Source organism: Narcine bancroftii, chromosome 1, assembly GCF_036971445.1.
Source record: "Narcine bancroftii isolate sNarBan1 chromosome 1, sNarBan1.hap1, whole genome shotgun sequence".
Lineage (NCBI taxonomy): Eukaryota > Metazoa > Chordata > Chondrichthyes > Torpediniformes > Narcinidae > Narcine > Narcine bancroftii.
The window spans coordinates 122,877,802-122,896,895 of NC_091469.1; the positions used below are offsets into that span (position 1 = coordinate 122,877,802).

General features: G+C 41.6%; 1 protein-coding gene and 1 long non-coding RNA gene across 5 annotated transcripts in view; one reads left to right on the plus strand and one right to left on the minus strand.

Annotated features, from left to right (window-relative positions):
- The window catches only part of LOC138743611 (uncharacterized), an 87,054-nt gene extending 69,467 nt beyond the window's left edge, over positions 1-17,587 (minus strand). For both annotated transcript variants that reach the window (XR_011344962.1, XR_011344980.1), the window contains exon 1: positions 17,504-17,587. This is a non-coding gene — a long non-coding RNA (uncharacterized lncRNA). The remainder of the gene's footprint in view (positions 1-17,503) is intronic.
- Positions 17,588-17,636: 49 nt separating this feature from the next.
- Positions 17,637-19,094, plus strand: part of aggf1 (angiogenic factor with G patch and FHA domains 1) — a 130,295-nt gene continuing 128,837 nt past the window's right edge. Inside the window, exons 1-2 of one of the 3 annotated variants that reach the window (XM_069937954.1) lie at positions 17,637-17,695; positions 17,809-17,889. The gene's annotated coding sequence lies outside the window, so the exon portion shown is untranslated. Of the gene's footprint in view, positions 17,890-19,094 lie in introns of all 3 variants that reach the window. The other 2 variants (XM_069937945.1, XM_069937964.1) reach the window with 2 other exon arrangements.

Below are 19,094 nucleotides of genomic sequence, written 5' to 3' on the forward strand. Positions count from 1 at the left end.
TTTGTTAAATGCTATTACTGCAATGAGGAAGGACACTTTAAGAGGGAATGCCCCCGATACAAGAGGGAATTGCGTGCCCTCGAACTTATGGAAGAAGATTAGGGGTGTCAGGGGTTCCAAATGTTAGGGACCAAATATAAGAGGGAACCCCTGGTAAAACTAAAAATTGGTCCCAAGGGAGAAGAGGTGGTGTTTATGGTGGACACAGGAGCGGAACGAAGTAGTGTAATAACTGTGCCAATCGGAACTGAGCCTATAAAAAGTAATTTGACAATTTCTGGGATAGAAGGAGCTCCCAGAATGGTATCAATAATTCCCCAAGTAACAGTGAAACTGGAAGAAAGAGAAGGGGTACAAGACCTCTTGTTATTACCTTCGGCTGGATTTAACCTCCTAGGAAGGGACTTACAGGCTCTCCTAGGTTTGGGTGCTCTCCCTGTGGACGGAGAAGTGCGAGTCCACCTCTGCGCTTTAAAGGAAGAGGATGAACGGCAGATTGACGAGAGAGTCTGGTATAAGGAGGGAAATCGAGGAGGTCTGGACATCCCACCTTTACATGTCACATTAATACCAGGTCATCAGCCGGTAAGGAAACGTCAGTATCCTATTTCTTTGGAAGGGAGAAAAGGGCTACAGCCGGTAATTGAGACTTTAATACGAGACGGACTATTAGAAGAATGCATGTCACCTTATAACACCCCTATACTCCCAGTAAAAAAGTCAGATGGATCCTATCGCCTAGTTCAGGATCTAAGAAGTTTGAATGCTATTGTTCAGACCCGCCACCCAGTGGTGCCTAATCCCTATACTATTATGAGTCGGATTCCCCCAGACCATGAGTGGTTTAGTGTTATCGACTTGAAGGATGCCTTCTGGACTTGTCCGTTAGAAGAGGAAAGTAGAGATATGTTTGCGTTTGAATGGGAAAATCCATGGACAGGTAGACGGAGACAGTTTCGGTGGACTGTATTGCCCCAAGGGTTCACTGAATCTCCAAACCTGTTTGGACAAATGCTAGAACAAATCCTGATGGACTATCCACAATCTGATGATTCCCAACTAATGCAGTATGTGGATGATTTACTATTATCAGGACCCAAGGAACAAGAAATGAGGAGAGAGACCATTAGACTCTTGAATTATCTGGGGAAAAAGGGTCTACGAGTGTCCAGAAACAAGTTACAGTTTGTTGAGAAAACTGTGATATATCTGGGACACCAGATAAGTAAAGGACAGAAACGAATTACCCCTGAACGAATTGCGGGAATCACTAGAATGCCTTTACCCCGTAATAAGAAGGAAATAAGACAATTCCTGGGACTCTTAGGATACTGTAGGTTATGGATAGAGGACTACTCAGCTTTGGTGAAGTTTATGTATGATAAACTGACAAATGAAAATGACTATCCATTGAAATGGACCCAGGAGGAGGAGGGATGGTTCGAGGACTTGAAACATCGCCTAACACGAGCCCCAGTGCTCACTCTGCCCTCTTTAAAACAGCCCTTCCAGCTATTTGTCACTCATAACCAAGGAACAGCTGTGGGAGTTTTAACACAGGAAAAAGGTGGTCAGCGACACCCAGTGGCTTTCCTTTCCAAAATGATGGACCCAGTGTCTCGCGGATGGCCGACGTGTATCCAGGGAGTAGCGGCTGCTGCTCTGTTGGTAGAGGAAGCACGTAAACTTACTTTTGGAGGAAAGATGACTGTGTACACCTCCCATTCTGTGAGTGTTTTATTAACACAAACTGCCCATCGATGGCTGACTGATTCTCGTATATTAAAGTATGAAACCATTTTAATGGTTGGAGAAGATTTACAGTTTGCAAAAATTAATAGCTGCAACCCAGCTCAGTTTTTATACGGCAGTGAAACAGAGAAAGAGGTGGAGCATGACTGTGTCGAGTTGACAGATCTTCAGACCAAGACCCGAGAAGACCTTTGCGATACTCCGCTGGGAGAAGGATATGAATTCTACATTGACGGCTCCGCCAGATGTGTTGACGGAATGAGAAGAAATGGGTATGCTATAATAGAAGGAAATACTTGGAAAGTAGTAGAATCCACGAGACTACCCGGAAGCTGGTCAGCACAATCCTGTGAACTATATGCCTTGCAGAGAGCCCTCAGAATACTGGCAAAGAAAATTGGAACGATTTACACAGATTCCAAATACGCATACGGGGTAGTGCATACCTTTGGTAAGATCTGGAAGGAGCGTGGTCTAATTACATCAAGAGGAAAGGAATTGGCACACGAACAGATGATTACTCTGACTTTAGAAGCCTTAACATTACCCCAAGAAATAGCAGTGGTCTACATACCAAGCCATCAAAGGGGAGATAACCCGACAGCAATTGGAAACAGACTGGCTGATGAAGAAGCCAAAAGAGCAGCCATGCAACAAGAAGTCCGTTTGCTGACTTTAATCCCAATAAGGCAAGGCATAAAGACAGCTCCCATTTTCACTGCTAAGGAAGAAAAGAACATGGATCAGCTGGGCGCAAGCCAATTACCTGATGGAACATGGAAAACACCAGATGGAAGAACTGTTCTAAATAAAGAAATAACTCGCAACATTTTAAAACACCTGCATCAACAGAGCCACTGGGGCACTCAAGCCTTATGTGACACAGTGCTTCGAGAATATGTGTGTAAGGGAATCTACACCTTGGCCCAACAAGAGGTGCAAAATTGTTACCTATGCACAAAAATTAATAAGAAGATAATGAGGACAGGGACCATGGGAGGTCAACCATTAGCCATACGCCCTTTTCAACGTATCCAGATCGACTTCACAGAGTTACCTCAAGTTCAAAGATGGAAATATCTGTTGGTGATAATAGATCACTTTACCCGATGGGTAGAAGCCTTCCCAACAATAAATACTACAGCCTCTACAGTAGCTCGCCTCCTCCTAGAGCAGATAATCCCCAGATATGGTATAATGGATTCTATAGACTCAGACAGGGGTCCACATTTTTCTTCAAAAATCCAGCAATTGATTTGTGATGCATTACAGGTCTCTTGGAAATTACATACCCCTTGGCATCCACAAAGCTCAGGGAAGGTCGAACGTATGAATGGAACACTAAAAATCCAATTGACAAAGTTAATGGTGGAAACTAAAATGCCTTGGATAAAGTGTCTGCCCCTAGCCTTATTAAGAATTCGTACTGCCCCACGAAAAGATGTAGGGCTGTCCCCTTATGAAATGATGTTTGGGCTTCCCTTCTGGAGTACAGTTGAGGGGTGTCCCACCTTGGGGGAAGGGGATATATTTGTTAGGAACTATTTACAGGCACTGTCACGCTCTCTTACAGATTTACGAAAGAGAGGACTATTGGCACAAACACCGCCTCTAGACTTTTCTTTACACAAAGTGGAACCAGGAGACTGGATTCTTATCAAGACCTGGAAGACTGAAAAGCTCCAGCCCCAGTGGGAAGGTCCATACCAAGTTCTCTTAACTACAGAAGCTGCAGCACGAACAAGAGAGAAGGGGTGGACACACGCATCCAGATTTAAGGGACCTGTAGAGGCGCCACAGGACCCTGATACGAACTCAGATTGGACTTGTATTCCTGGAGAAAAACCTCTTACCTTACGATTTCGCAAAAAGACTTAATTCACAATGTTATTGTTATGTTCTTTGATTTTTCTTAGTTTGCCTATGTCTTTATCAGGTGTGAAATGTAAGAAATGCAGAGATACAGTGGTCCTGTTTCAGGACCACATTTGGGGAAGAAAGGAAGGTAATTTTATTTCCCATACCTCAGTTCCTGAGAAATGTTGGGCAGAAAATACCACCCAACATCCATATACCCCTTGTGTGGAAAAAGAAGGAAATAATATGGGTCATTATATACAGATTCCTAATACCACTCCTTTCCCTCTTAATGGTTGGAAAGGTGACTCAAGCCCACCATGCCCTGATGGACTCTGGTTTTGCATACACCAACGTACTGTTCCAATGAAAAGTTACACTCCACACTTGAAATTGCCTGTCCCTTTAAGACAGCCGGACTTAGTTCGAGTCCATCCAAATAACCATGTAAGTTTCGGTAATGCAATTGGGGGAGATAACCTTTTTGTAGATCTGGCAACTAAAATTGCAGGAACTTTTAATGTAACTAATTGTTGGGTCTGCGGGGGTCCACGGATGTCAGAACAATGGCCTTGGTGGGGAGAACCTCTCAATTCATTGACCATGATTTCCCGCATTTGGACAACTAACCGAACGAGATCAAGAGAAACCTGGTCTCTCTCTAACGTCCCCTCTGGTTTTTATTGTCTCTCACGAGCCGGCAAATACCCAGTAGGAGAAAGTCCCTGCAAGGCTGTATGGATTCGCATTTCACCTGGTGTTTTCACTTGGTTTCCTAAACCTCAGACTTGGTTCTTATCCACTGTTTTTAAAACTAATTGCCTACCCCTATCTAATAGCAGTATTCAGTTTTGGAATTGTACCACTTCCACCATCACAGGACCATACCAATCAAATCCTGTTCTTAAAAGAGTTTGGGAAAGGGGGTATGGAGTATCCCCAAATGGATTATTCTGGGTATGTGGTAATAAAGCTTATACTCGTCTTCCCTCACAGTGGAGTGGAACTTGTTTCCTAGGAATAATCCGCCCAGAATTTTTCCTTCTACCCCACGATCATGGTCATAAATTAGGCGTGAAGGTCTTTGATACATTACATCGTGAACCCCGCTCTACCACGGTACATTTGGGAGAATGGAGAGATGATTGGCCTCCAGAGCGCATAATTCAATATTATGGTCCCGCTACATGGGCTCAAGATGGATCTTGGGGTTATCGTACTCCTATATATATGTTAAATCGCATAATTCGCTTACAAGCAGTGCTTGAAATTGTTACAAATCAAACAGCTATAGCCCTGCAATTACTTGCATCCCAGCAAGGTCAAATGCGCTCTGCTATATATCAGAACCGTCTAGCCCTAGACTATCTCCTAGCCACGGAAGGAGGTGTATGTGGCAAACTTAATTTGACTAACTGCTGCTTACAGATTGATGATAATGGAAAAGCCATTCGTAAAATTGCTGATAATATTCGTACATTGTCCCATGTACCGGTTCAAACCTGGCATCCTTTCCCACAATTTAATTGGATGGACAAATGGTTTGGAGGAACCTGGTGGCGTACCTTCTTGTGGGTCATCGGAGGTATTTTATTCCTCCTACTTATTTTGCCCTGTATTATTCCCTGTCTACGCAGCCTGGTGATTTCCATGGTCGAACAAGCTATGCAACCAGGGGGGATGGGAGACCCTGTAAGACTTTTATTTCAGCGTGAGATTAATGTATCATAAAACATTTCTCTTCCCTAGCTTAGAATCCCCATTCATATCTATACATATATTCAACACATTTTAAAGAGAGAAAGGGGTGGATTGTGATATAGAGAATTTAGGTTAAAAAGACTTAAGTTAAAATGTGATGATTAATCATAAACAGGGAAGCCAGAACGGACAGAGAGTTTACTAGCAGTCAAGGACAGAAGGAGCTGCTGAATATGTTTTTTTTAAACCTATCTTTTCATGGTCATAGTGAGAGACATGCAGGAGACAAAGGATTGATAAGAAGTGTGAGAAACAGAATTCAGTGAATGTAGAGTTCACAGCGTACGTAACGAACGTGATAATTAATAATGCAGTTATACTTAGAATGTTTTTGTAATACTAACCAATTAAAACAGTATTAATAAGAAGGGGAAGGGCAAATAATAAAGGTATAAAAATCAATGCACTGTATGTATCGGGGCTTAACTGGTGAGAAACCAGTTGAGTCCAACTCTGCAGACTTGTAAATAAAGCTTGTCGTGTCATCAGTTTTAAAGAGACTCATGTGTGAGAAGTTTTATTTCTGACACCTGATAGAGAACCCTTCATCATCTTCATGTGTACATCTACTATTGTATTCACTTCCACCATTTCTCCTGATAGATTGTTCCACGTATCTATCCTGTTTATCTCCCTCAAACATCCTCCCCTTACCTCAAACCACCGACTATGCTCATCCCCCATCCTCCTTGGTTCAATCTCCCTCCACTCCTTCTTCCAGTTGGATTCCTGACTCTCTCCTCTAACCCTCTAACCACTACCATTCTCACTTTCTCTCCTTATCAGATTCCAGCACTGGTAGCCTTTTGTCTTCTAATAAAAACACACAGAAATGCTGGAAGAACTCAGCCATTCTTGCAACATCCATAGGAGGTAAAGATATATTAAAGAAATTTTGGGCCTGAGTCCTTCTTCAAGGTATATATCGGAAGTATATCTTTACCTTCTGTGTACGCTGAGAGACTGGTTGAGTTCCTCCAGCATTCCTGTGTGTTTTTACTACAATCATGGTGTCTGGAGACTTTTGTTTTTCACTTTAGTCTTCTAATCATCCACTCCACCCTCTATGACTCATTTTCCTCCACCTGACCCTCACTTTCTTAGTCTGGCATCTGTCAATCCTCTGCCTTTGTCAGAATCAGAATTTATTGCCATGAACATCTCATGAAATGTGTTACAAAGCAAATATTTCTATAAATTACATTCAGTAATAAATAAGTAGTGTAAGAAAATAGGATAAAGTATTGAAATGCGGAAGTCTGCAGTAAAAACACAGCAAAATGCTGGAGGAATTCAGCTGGTCTTTCAGCATCCATACAAGACAAAGATATATGCCCACATTTTGGGCCTGGGCTCTTTTTCAAGGAATAAGCAGAATGATCCAAAAGCAGGAAATCTCAGAAAATCTCAAAATTCATGCAATGCTCGAGGAATCCAGATTTCTTGTCAGAGTACATACATGACATCACATACAACTCCTGTTAATACATCTGCTGTGGTAATAGTTTTCCAGAAAATATCTTGTCATGCAGGAAACAGGCTTTTCTCCATGTAATTGAATTTTCATACTACCTCTGCCCTCCAATGGACACAGCGTGTACATGCAGAAGATTTAAATGCTGGAATCTATATAGTGTGACTGGTTGTGTTTCTCCAGCACTTTAGCAAACTCCACTAGACCTCAGCATCTGCAGATTTTCTTGTTTACTGGAAAGTAAAAGTTTGTGGATTAATTCAGCAGCTCAGGCAGTATATGTGGAGGCAAAGATATGGGGATAGTGCCGGAGGATTGGCGCATTGCGCATGTGGTTCCGTTATTTAAAAAGGGTTCAAGGAGGAAGCCTGGCAACTATCGGCCTGTAAGTTTGACGTCTGTGGTAGGTAAATTAATGGAGAAAATTCTTAGAGATAGTACTTATAAACATCTGGATAGACAGGGTCTGATCAGGAGCACTCAACATGGATTTGTGGGAGGAAGGTCATGTTTGACCAATCTGATTGAATTTTTTGAAGAGGTGACTAGGAATGTGGATGAGGGTAGCGCAGTGGATGTTGTCTATATGGACTTCAGTGAGGCCTTCGATAAGGTACCACATGGAAGGTTGGTTAGGAAGGTGCAGTCTTTGGGTATAAATTTTGAGATAGTCAAATGGATTGAACATTGGCTGAAGGGGAGAGGCCAGAGAGTGGTAGTGGATAATTGTCTGTCAGGTTGGAGGCCGGTGACCAGTGGTGTGCCTCAAGGATCTGTATTGGGCCCATTGTTGTTCGTTATATACATTAATGATCTAGATGATGGGGTGGTGAATTGGATTAGTAAATATGCAGACGATACCAAGATAGGTGGAATAGTGGATAATGAAGAAGGTTTTCAAGGATTGCAGAGGGATTTGGGCTGCTTAGAAAAGTGGGCTGAAAAATGGCAGATGGAATTTAATGCTGATAAGTGTGAGGTGCTTCATTTTGGTAAGAAGAATCAGAATAGGACATATGTGGTAAATGGGAGAGCATTGAGGAATACAGAAGAGCAGAAAGATTTAGGAGTAACGGTACATCGTTCCCTGAAGGTAGAAACTCACGTGAATAGGGTGGTGAAGAAGGCTTTTAGTATGCTGGCCTTTATCAATCATTGCATGGAATATAGGAGTTGGGAGGTGATGTTGAGATTGTATAAGACGTTGGTGCGGCCTAATTTGGAGTTCTGTGTGCAGTTCTGGTCGCCTAATTATAGGAAGGATATAAACAGAGTGGAGAGAGTGCAGAGAAGGTTTACCAGAATGTTGCCTGGGTTTAAGCATCTGGAGTATGTGGAGAGATTGGACAGATTGGGTCTTTATTCTTTGGAGCGCAGAAGGTTGAGAGGGGATTTGATAGAAGTATTTAAGATTATGAAAGGGATAGACAGAATGGATGTGGATAGACTATTTCCGTTAAGAGGAGGAAAGATTAAAACAAGAGGACATGAGTTAAGAATTAAGGGGCAGAGGTTTAGAGGTAACATGAGGGGGAACTTCTTTACTCAAAGAGTGGTAGCTGTGTGGAATCATCTTCTGGGAGAAATAGTGGCGGCGGAGTCAATTGTATTATTTAAGAAAAGGTTGGACAGGTATATGGATGAGAAGAAGATGGAGGGTTATGGGCATTGTGCAGGGAGGTGGGACTAGAAAGGGGTGTTTGGTTCGGTGCGGACTAGAAGGGCCTAATGGCCTGTTTCCGTGCTGTAATTGTTATGTTAAAGAGATGGTTGACATTTTGGATCGAGACCCTACAACCAGTACCTGATGCAGGCTCTCAACCTGAAATATTGACCATCCCTTTGCTCCACAGATGCTGCTAGGCCTTTTGAGTTCTTCCAGAAGTTTTATTTTTGCTTTGTACACATTGTCTATTTGGAGATAAAATCCTATTCATCAGCAGAAGGTCCAATTCAGAGATCACAGATAAACGTATTAACACCAAAACAATTAAACTTATAGGAAGTTTCCCGATTTTTCTGAATTATATAATAGAACTGGTTTTTCAAATTTTAACGCGAAGTATACAGTTTCAATAGAAAATAAAATGGGATTAAAATAGCACAATTTAGATTTTAAATGTTAAGGAAATACTAATATTGATACAAGTTTTGTGATAATCTTGGAAATTTCTATTTCATCAATATGAACCTGTTACAGGTGTTAAAAAACAATATTCTAATGGTGCTTTATTAGAATAGTAAAGGACAATTAGTTTTGTTGATCTCTCACAGTTTGTATGGGCTGCCTATTTCATGTATATGAACTCTTCCTTGGCGTTGATGTTGTTGGCAGTAGAAATGTTTTTGATGAAATTTTCTTCAGTCCAAACCTTTTATCAAAATCCATGTTCATTTTTTTTAAAAATAGTGATTCTTCTTATTTTTATCGTGGTTTTTTTTAACTGTTTTGAGACCTATGAATAACCATATAACCATTTATGGAGCGGAAACAGGCCATGTTGGCCTTTTGAGTCCGCACCGGTTCACTGATTTTGTGCGCCCTCTTCAGGCATTGGTCATTTAAAGTGTAGTGTATCTTTGAGAATTTTAACATCTATCCATAGGTACTCTGTACTTTGGATGTGAAATCTCATATTAAAATATTCAAAAACATTGGCTGTGTGGGAGAAGCCAGTGAGTGGCCGTGGACAATAGCTTCTCAGACTGGAGACCTGTGACTAGTGGTACTTAAGGATTCCAAAATACTAATGAATTTATGTATTAGTACTTTGCAGAATGTTTATCAAATTTGAATATTAGACACAACAGGACTGGGGCATTTAGATTGTAATATTTTATCCAAACAAGTTCTTATAAGCTTCAGTAATGTTTTAAATTCTATTGATACATTGTTAATATTCTGAACCAAATAGTTAAATTTAAAATTTAGACATACAGCTCGGTAACAGTCTCTTCCAGACCACAAGCCCATGCAACCTAATTACACCCATGAACCTACAACCCCTGTACATTTTTGAAAGGTGGGAGGAAACAGGAGCACTCAGAGGAAACCCATGCAGACATGAGAAGAATGTACAAATTTCTTATGGTCAGCGCCTGATTCATACCTCATCGTTGATATATTTTAAAAGTATAAATAATGGTACAAAATTCGTGAGAAAAATACTATAATTAAACCGGGGCTTCAGGGAGATGGCAAATTGTTGATTGATGAGACACATTGCGTTATAAATTTTAGCTTCTTGTAATTTGACTCACAGCTCATGACTGTCACCCTGCCAGAGATGAAATATCTAGAAATCCTGGTTCAAAAAAAATATAGAAACAGCTAATGGATATTAAATGTTCTACGATGAATGAGGTTTGTAGGCTCGTTGGTATATTTGGGCAGCATGGGATCATGGGCTGAAAGGGGTGGTTATCATACTGCCTCTTAAAAAAATAGCCCAAAAGCTGTTTCTATAGCTTGTCTCAGGCAGCATAATAAATGTTTTCCAACCAGATACGAGTGATTTTGAGTGTGACACTATTCCTGCAATCAGTGCTCACCCTAAGTTGCCGAGGGACTAGATCTCCTCAGTTTGGTCATACGTTCTGTTGGTATCGTGCTATTGAACAACAGCCTGATGTAGAAGTTCTTGTGGTCAAGGCAATCTGATGCAGAGTGAAGGGCTAGCGAGACAGCACCTGTTGTGAAGATAGGCAAATTGAAGTTGGTCCAGGCCTTTCCTGAGACATGAGTTGATCTGATCCAGAACCAACTTCTCAAAGCATTTGTCATAGTGGACATAATGGCATTGGCTGATAGTCGTTGAGAAAGGTCATCTTGGTTGTCTTGGGCATCGGAACAATGGATGCCCTTTTGAAGCAGCTGTGGACCTCTGACCATTGCAAGAAATTGAAAATGTCTGCAACAACTCCAGCCATTTGGTTTGCACAGGTTTTAAGGACACGGCTAGGTACACCATCTGGGCCAAATGCTTTCCGGGAATTTACCCTTCTGATTGTTGTGTTCTCATCAGCCTCAGAAACGCGGAGCACAGTCACCAGAGGGTGAAGAGAGTAACTAGCCTTCTTGTTTTCCCTTTAAAAGTGAGCATAGAAGCATTGAATTTGTCTGGAAGGGACATATTGTACTTAATGATACTACCTTGTTTTCCCTTATATAATTTGATGGTGTGAAAGCCCTGCTATAGGTGTTGAACAATTGAGCATTCAGTTTGACCTGGAATTACCTCCTACCATTAGTCTTAGCGTTCTGGAGGTTTAAATTTTAAATTTAGACACACAGCACATACATCCCCACGGGTCCTTGCCACCCAATTTACACCCCATTCGCCTACACTCTTGAATAGTGGGAGGAAATTGGAGATCATGGAGAAAACACATGCAATCATACAAACTCCTTACAGACAACACGGGATTCGAACCCGTGTCCAGTCCCAATTGCTGTCGTTGTAAAGGAATTGCGCTAATCGCTATGCTAAATATGCCACCCTGGATGCCACAGATCTGATCTTCAACAGTTTACGGATCTCTTGATTCATTCATGACTTCTGATTACCAGATAGTCTTGGTGTTTTATGTTAAAGTTGGTAACCACTGTGGAATATTAATTCAGAACTGCCGCCAAGTCCTTGAACATTGTCCAGTCCACCGATTCCAGACAGTCATAAAGAAAGTGTGCTAAACCATTGCTAAATAGCTTGGTATGTGTTCTCTCTGCTGTAGCTCAATAATTTTAATTTACAGAATACTCCACCAGCTCCAATAAATCTTCTTTTTGGGCAGTGCAGACTACCTTGGTGCTAACCACTTATGACAGGGATTACAGAATGGAAGAATCCCTTTTAGACTGTTAAGTCCATGCTGGCTCCATGTAAGAGCAATCTAGCTAATCCCAGAGTAACGTTTTAATACTGTATCTTTATGCTTATTCCATTCAAGACATCACACTTTTTCCTGAACCACAATATTGACATCATCCCCTTCTTTTGTGAACGAGGCACAGAGCATTCATGAGAAACCATCCCCACATTTTTGACTTCTGTGTAGTTATGCGGTTTGACGTTGAGGCCACATCTGGGTTTTGGTCTCCATATTTGAGGAGGGATATATTTCTGAAAAGGTTCACGTTTGATTACAAGGATGATTGTTGGTAAAGATCAAGCAGGACACAGCAATGGTGGCACAGCCAGCAGAGCCACCGCCAAGGTCACTAAAGTCCCATCTTCAATCCAGCTTTGGGTGCTGTCTATATGGAGCTTGCATGTTCTCCCTATTCCTGCAAAAGATTCCTCAAGGTCAGGGGTGTCAAACTCAAATTCACGGAGGGCCAAAATTAAAAACTTGGACTAAGTCGAGGGCCGAACTAAATATTTATTGAAAATTTTCAACAACATCTGCATCTTTTCTCTTCTTTCAACATATGTAATGTTAAACTTTTTCTTATTAAAATAAATGTTTAATAATAGTTTTGGATAAACTCTTTCATTGTTATTGTCATTGGTTCATTTCCTTTAGCGTCTGAAACCGTGAACATGACGAGTCAATGAGGGATGATTAAAGCAGTGGTCTTCAAACTTTTTCTTTCCACCCACAGACCACCTTAAGCAATCCCTTACTAATCACAGAGCACCAATGGCACAGGGACGCGAGTGGAAAGAAAAAGGTTGAGAACTGTTGTATTGTGGTAACTCCACATCTGATTAGGTTAATTGTTAGGCAAGTGGTCAAAGAGGGACCACCCCCCCCCCACCCCAAGAAAGGCTTAAATCACAGGAACAAAATAAGCTTCCGTCTCACTGCTCCCAATCTTACACACAGTCCTGATGTGGAATGTGGGGTCGCAGCTCCACGTTCACCCGAGTTCAGGTGCTGTCTGTGTGGAGTTTGTACGCTCTCCCCTTGTCTTGGACCAACAGGTCGGTCGCCTGACGAAGGCACCCGAACCCCCCATTGAAACGCCGGCGTCCGGGGCGGTGGAGGAATTGGCTGAGAAGGGCGCGTTGCTCCCACCCCCCCCCCCCCACGGTTGGAGAGGGATTAAACTGCGATCTCACGGCACCGGGCTCGTCTCCAACAAAAGGAGCGGGAGGCAGGGTCCGCCGCGCACGGGGCGAGGGGGAAGGCATCGCCAACGAGACGTTCGGTCCGGCGTCGCCGCTGAAGCGCAGACCCAGCGAGGATGGTCCCCAACTCCAGCCGCGTCTGTGTGTCCGGGAGCCGGGCGGGCTGAGTGCGATCCCCGGGATTCGGGACTCTGAGATCCCTCCACACCTCCGGTGTCTTCATTTTCACCTTCGGTGTGCATGCGCTATACTGGCGCGGCGGCCAGCGGGCCAACTCTAATACATATTTAATATGATCTTGCGGGCCAAATATAATTATATCTGGCCCGCGGGCCAGAGTTTGACATGTGTGCTCTAGGTGCTCTGGTTTCCTCCGATATTATCATTGAGAAGAGATTCGATGAAAAGTAAATGAGAATGTCTGGAGACAACTGGATTAATACAAGAGGAGTGCAACTAGGTGGTTGATAGTGAGGACTCTGAGCCAAATATTTTGTTTCAATATTTTATCCTTCTATAATATATGCTGCCAATGAACAGTACGAACAGTATTGATTTCAGTCAGAAATTGTGTAAATGTACACGTTGGTGTGCTGCATAAAGTAGAAACAATATGTGCAAGTTAATTGAAATTCACATACAGTACCCACTTTTAGAAAAGGTTTTAGCCTTTGATTTTAAATCCAGCCTAAAATGTCATCATGACAATTATTGTCTTAAATGAAACACATACATTTGTTGATTTCCACAAATTCCCACATACAAATGGATAGATGTTAACAACTGAGTCTGTAGCTGGGTTTGGAGGCTGAAACTTCCCATGTATACACTTTTGTTCCTTGCCTGTCCTTCATAAACCATGGAATGCTAAATAAAAGGTGATAAAAGACATCTGATAATTGTATTGACTGTCTCATGCTGGAGTTCAGAGACTGTCATCTTTCTTGCAATTGTGGTGCAATCACAATATCCCTATTTCAATAAACTGCAGAATTAAGGCAACAACTTTACATTTTCATTCATGGTAAATCGCATAAAGTTGTTCATCAGGGCCAAAAGTTCTAACCAGTAGATTTTGGTGATGCTCATTCTCAAAACCCAAGGTAAACTTTTTCTTAAACTACTGCAGATATTGTAAAATTAATTAAAAACTGAAACTGCTTCAAAAACCAAGATCATCACTATGAAATATTAACTTTGTTTTACTCTGCAAAGATGTAGCCAGACCTGCATTTTCAGATCAGATCAGATTCAGATTTGTTGTCAGAGTACTTACATGACATCACATACAACCCTGAGATTCTTTTTCTGCAGGCGAGGCAGAATTACCACTTACTGGTAGGGCAAAAAAACTGTACACTGCGTACACAGGAAGACAACTAATGAATGTAAACAAACTGACGGAAGCCACAGAATAGTTGAAAGGACAAAGAAAGAACCAAGCTTTCCAAGTCAAAAGGAAAACTATGAACAAACTTCCATAACATGACTTGCAAAAAATCGATAGGATGACTCAATTTGCACACTGTTGAGGGGCCCAGCACCGAATCATCGACTACCCATTGCTTTCCACAGATGCTGTGTGACCTGCTGAATTCCTCAAGCTCTTTTGGACACTGAAAGATACCTGGGGCAAAATAATGTGCAGAATACTATATGTTTAGACATTCTATCATCCATTCATGAATGCAAACACTTTTGAAAATGATCAGAGTGCATACCCCAATCTGAAGAGGTTGTCCCAGAAACATGAGATCTACCACTAGCAAACAAAATTCATCCTCCAGTAATGGATGATACCCAATTCCTCCCTTTATACACACAGATAAGATACTTGTAGAACGTATGAATTTCTGAGACCCTTTTTTTGATGCCCAACAATAGCTTTCCTGTTACAAGTAAAACACAAAAGTCTGTAGACATTGTGGATGAAGTATAAAAAAAAATCAAGAAACAAGTAAAACTGTGAGCAAAGATAAAGCTACATAACCAGTTTTTCAGGCTTGTGCCCTTCATGAAGGTATGACAAAAATAACAATGGGTACAGGGTGAGGGGCAGAGGGAGGAGCAAGGTCCCAAAGGCAGGAGGAAATAGGTGGCTAAAAGAGCGAGGGCACACCAGCAAGCAAAGGAAGGAGAGATGGCTCATTGAATAGAGAGGGAAGGGCTGGAGACTGCAAGAAAGAAGGGAAAAGGGAGGGAGAACGGAGAGTAGGTTAGCAGAAACCGGAGAAGTCGATGTTAGTACCATCTGGTTGGAGAGTGCCCAGTGTGACAGATTATGTTATATTTTATATTGTATATACATATGTTTTAAAGGAGATAAATGATGGCAGGTTTTTTAGTTACGTCACACACAGATCCAAACACTTCAAAACAGATCTCTTTTAAAATGCCAGAGTTCTGCTCAAGCCAGACAGTCCAGGCTCTGAGTGCCTTTGCAAAAGCTTTGAAGAATGCCTAATAGAGACTTCACAAGTAGGTGTTAATTGGACATGCTGTGGAGTAATGGATTATTGTTTTGGAAAGCAACAGATGAATGAACCCAGAAGATTAGGTCAGGGGTCCAGAGCCGCAGTCTGTCTACGTACAATTAGCTGTCCTAAGAGAGTCATGTGGTTTTCTCTGAGTGAGTGAGAGAGAGAGAGAAAATTCAGTTCTACAGTTCAGCAGCAGCAGCTGGGACTGGAACAGGACAAGCTGGCAAACTGGTGAAAAAAAACATTTTGAAGACGGGTTGTGGGTTCTGAGTTCAGCCTGGTCAAAGCCCTTGTGGTCCATACACTTGAAATAAGGGAAACAAAAGGAACACCGTGGTGACTTGAAAGAGAGGTTGTTATCTGGAATACCCTGATGTGGCAAGTTTCTTCATCAAGACACTGAAGTGGCTGATTCAAAAGGAATCAGTTATGGCTGTCCAACAATCAACAATTTTCTCTCTGAAAACCAACAAGAACCTTTATGAGCGGTAACCATTTACTTTTCAAGCACCAAAGCCTGGTGAAATTCATAACTGTTAAATTCTGTGCACTGTATAAGAATTCCTTGATATCAGTGAACTTGGAAGAGTGAGAATTGAGATTGGACTGTGAATCAAAGAACTTTTCTGAACTTACACACACATTACATATACGTGCGCTTAGAATTAGAAGGGGGTTGTTAGATTAAGTTAATAGTAATAAGTTAAAATTTGATCCTGTTTTCATGTTTAAAGATAATTAAAAGCAACTTTTGTTTAAGTAACTATTTGTTTTGCTGAATTTCTATTGCTGCTGGGTTTTGGCATCCTCTGGGCTCATAGCACCAGTCAGAAAATCCAGTGTTGTTCCTCCAATTTATGGGTGGTCTTGGTGGGATAGTACAAGGCTTTGACAGACATGTGAGCATGGGAGTGGGGTGCGGAATTGAAGTGGTTGGCCGCTGGGTGATCCATCACTGATGTGGACAGAGCAAAGGTGCTCAGCGAAGCGACCTCCCATTCTGTGCCTAGTCTCTCCGATGTGGAGACTAATTGAGAAATCAAGTTTCGTATATGTTTTATGTTATATCATTTGGTGATCCATCACTGATGTGGAGAGAGCAAAGGTGCTCAGCGAAGCGACTTCCCATTCTGTGCCTAGTCTCCTCGATGTGGAGACTAATTGAGTAATCAAGTTTCGTATATGTTTTATGTTATATCATTTTGTACCCAGCATCCTCTCAATTGAAAATCACAAGGGTTTTAAATTTCCTGGATTTCTTAAAAGTTGTCTTGAGAGTACGTGCTTGTCACAATTGTTTGGGCCAAAGTTTTGATTTTTTTTTCAAGAACTTTTCTTTGAATCTGGAAGCCCAAACTAAAACAATGCATAAATTATGGAATAAAAACAGAACATTTTTTGATTTCCATAAATTGTCCACGTGTTCCAAGTTAATCCGTTTCTAGTCATTGTGAATTCCCAGAGTGTCTTAACCAGCTTTATTCATTGTTGCTCCTCACGATTCCCATCACCTTCAATCCTTGATCAACCATCTGCTCCTGACGTTTCTTTCCCCCAGCCAGATAACGATAAACTTTTCCCCTCAAACAACCCTTGTATCCTCATCCATGATCCAACTATTTCTCCAAAACCCTTCCCTCCCCCCCCCAGTAAATGTCTCCCAATTAATTATAGCTGTTAAATGTTTCTTGATCAAATAATTGAACAGCTGAGTTAATCCCATCACTTTTACCCAGTTTCCTGAAATTTCCACCTGTTTTAGACTTTTAAGGAGATTTCACCTACTACATTATTGGACATAAGTAGTAACTGCCAGTAATGATGCAAATATCAATTTTGATGGGTGAATTGGCCCCTGAACTAGCCAGGGTCAACTCCATTATCAGATGCTGTGAAATTAGATTCATTAATGGGATTTTAAATAAGGTTTCAAGGGGCATTTATTTTTTCCAGACATCTAATGCAGTGCATTGACAAAATTTCCCCAGATAGACTTGCTCCAAATGCTGAAAAAAAATTTCCCCAGATAGACTTGCTCCAAATACTGAAAAAGAAACCATTGCATCAAATGCACAATTCGCCCTTGGACTTTTGTTTCGACTTACTGATGGACTCCAACGACCTTCATCACTCCAGTCCAGAGCCAAACACCCTCCACACCACTTCAGCAGGCGGGGGACTGACGTTGGCGGCCACGTGTCCCGTGGCTGACGTCACTCCGCGCGCGCATGACGCCGTGCGGGTGGCGACGCGCAGGGACTAGATTCAAAAATGGCGGCCGGCGGTGTGGTTGTAAAGTACAGCAGCTTGACAGCAGTTGCATTTTTCATGAATGAAGCGCGAACTAAATTTGCCGTAGAAAGGATACGAGTGCGTGTCGGGCAGTAACGTGATTTATTTACTCTTTTAGGTCTGTCATGTGAGACCAGGGTCAAGATTGACCTGGAGGGTGCGGAGGACGGGGATCTCGGCCTTTGAACTTGATTGCAGGGTAAGTGATTGGTATCTGGGTTGCTGGGCATTCCTGGAGGGTTGAGAAGATTGGGAGTGATCTCACTGAAATGTGCACTGAGAGGTAACGGGAGATGATGGACTGCTCTCACTAATCCTCCGAGACGACTATTTATCAAATAATGTTGGTTGTGTATGTATATATATCAATGCGTTAGTGTTCCCCGCATGGAACACGTGCATGCATGCATACCTCTTGCTTGTTCGTGTGTCTGGTTGAATGTCTGTGTGTTTTGCACCGTAGAATGCCGTTTCCTCGGGTCGTGTTTGTGCCATCGGATGATAAATTAACTTGAAACATTTTGACCAGCTTCAAGCACAGTGTGACTGACTGAACTAATTCACAATCCGGGCACCCAAAAGTCTTAAGTATCTTTAAAGTGAAGGATATGAAACTTTTCAACATTGACTATGATAAGTGAAGAGCCAACTGTTGACAGAAGTGAAGAGGAATGTTGATAATGGATTTCAGCACATTCGAATAGATGCCAGTGTCATCAGCAAGGCCACAGACCAATATTGCTAACCAAATGTGGCAAAATCTTTCTTTCTTGAACAACCTCATTTAGTCATCAGTGCAAATGTAATTTATGAATTGACCAAAGTTTGAATGTTGCACGCCACTGTTCTCGTGTAAGTATGCGAATACTGTAGTCTCAGGATATCTATGACTGAAATTAGGAAAAGCTTCTTTGAGCAGACATTGGAACTACTCACACTAAACATCTGAGGCTCTCGTGTTCATGAAACAATATTAATTTATATGAATACTTGTCCTGCATATGTATTGTTTGATCTCATGTGTCTTATGCCTGGTTGTGTGTGTGTGTGTGTGTGTTTTGCATCTAGGACTGGAAAATGCTGTTTTGTGAGTTTGTTTTTGTGCAATCAGATAACAATAAACTGGGCTTGACCTAAATATTTAGGTCAGAGGGCAATGGATGTACAGCTGCAAAACGTGCAAATTGAAATGGGTCAATATATTTTTAGATAGAAAATCAGGAATGTGGAGATTAATTAAGTGGAGTTCAGAATCGATCACGATCTTAATGATGGAGCAGCCTTTTTAAATATTTTAAAAAATTTTCCATACATTCAGTAATCAAAATTTATATAATTGTACAGGTTCCAAAAGAAACAAATTAAAATTATATACATGATGGTATTCACACTGCCCCTCCCCCC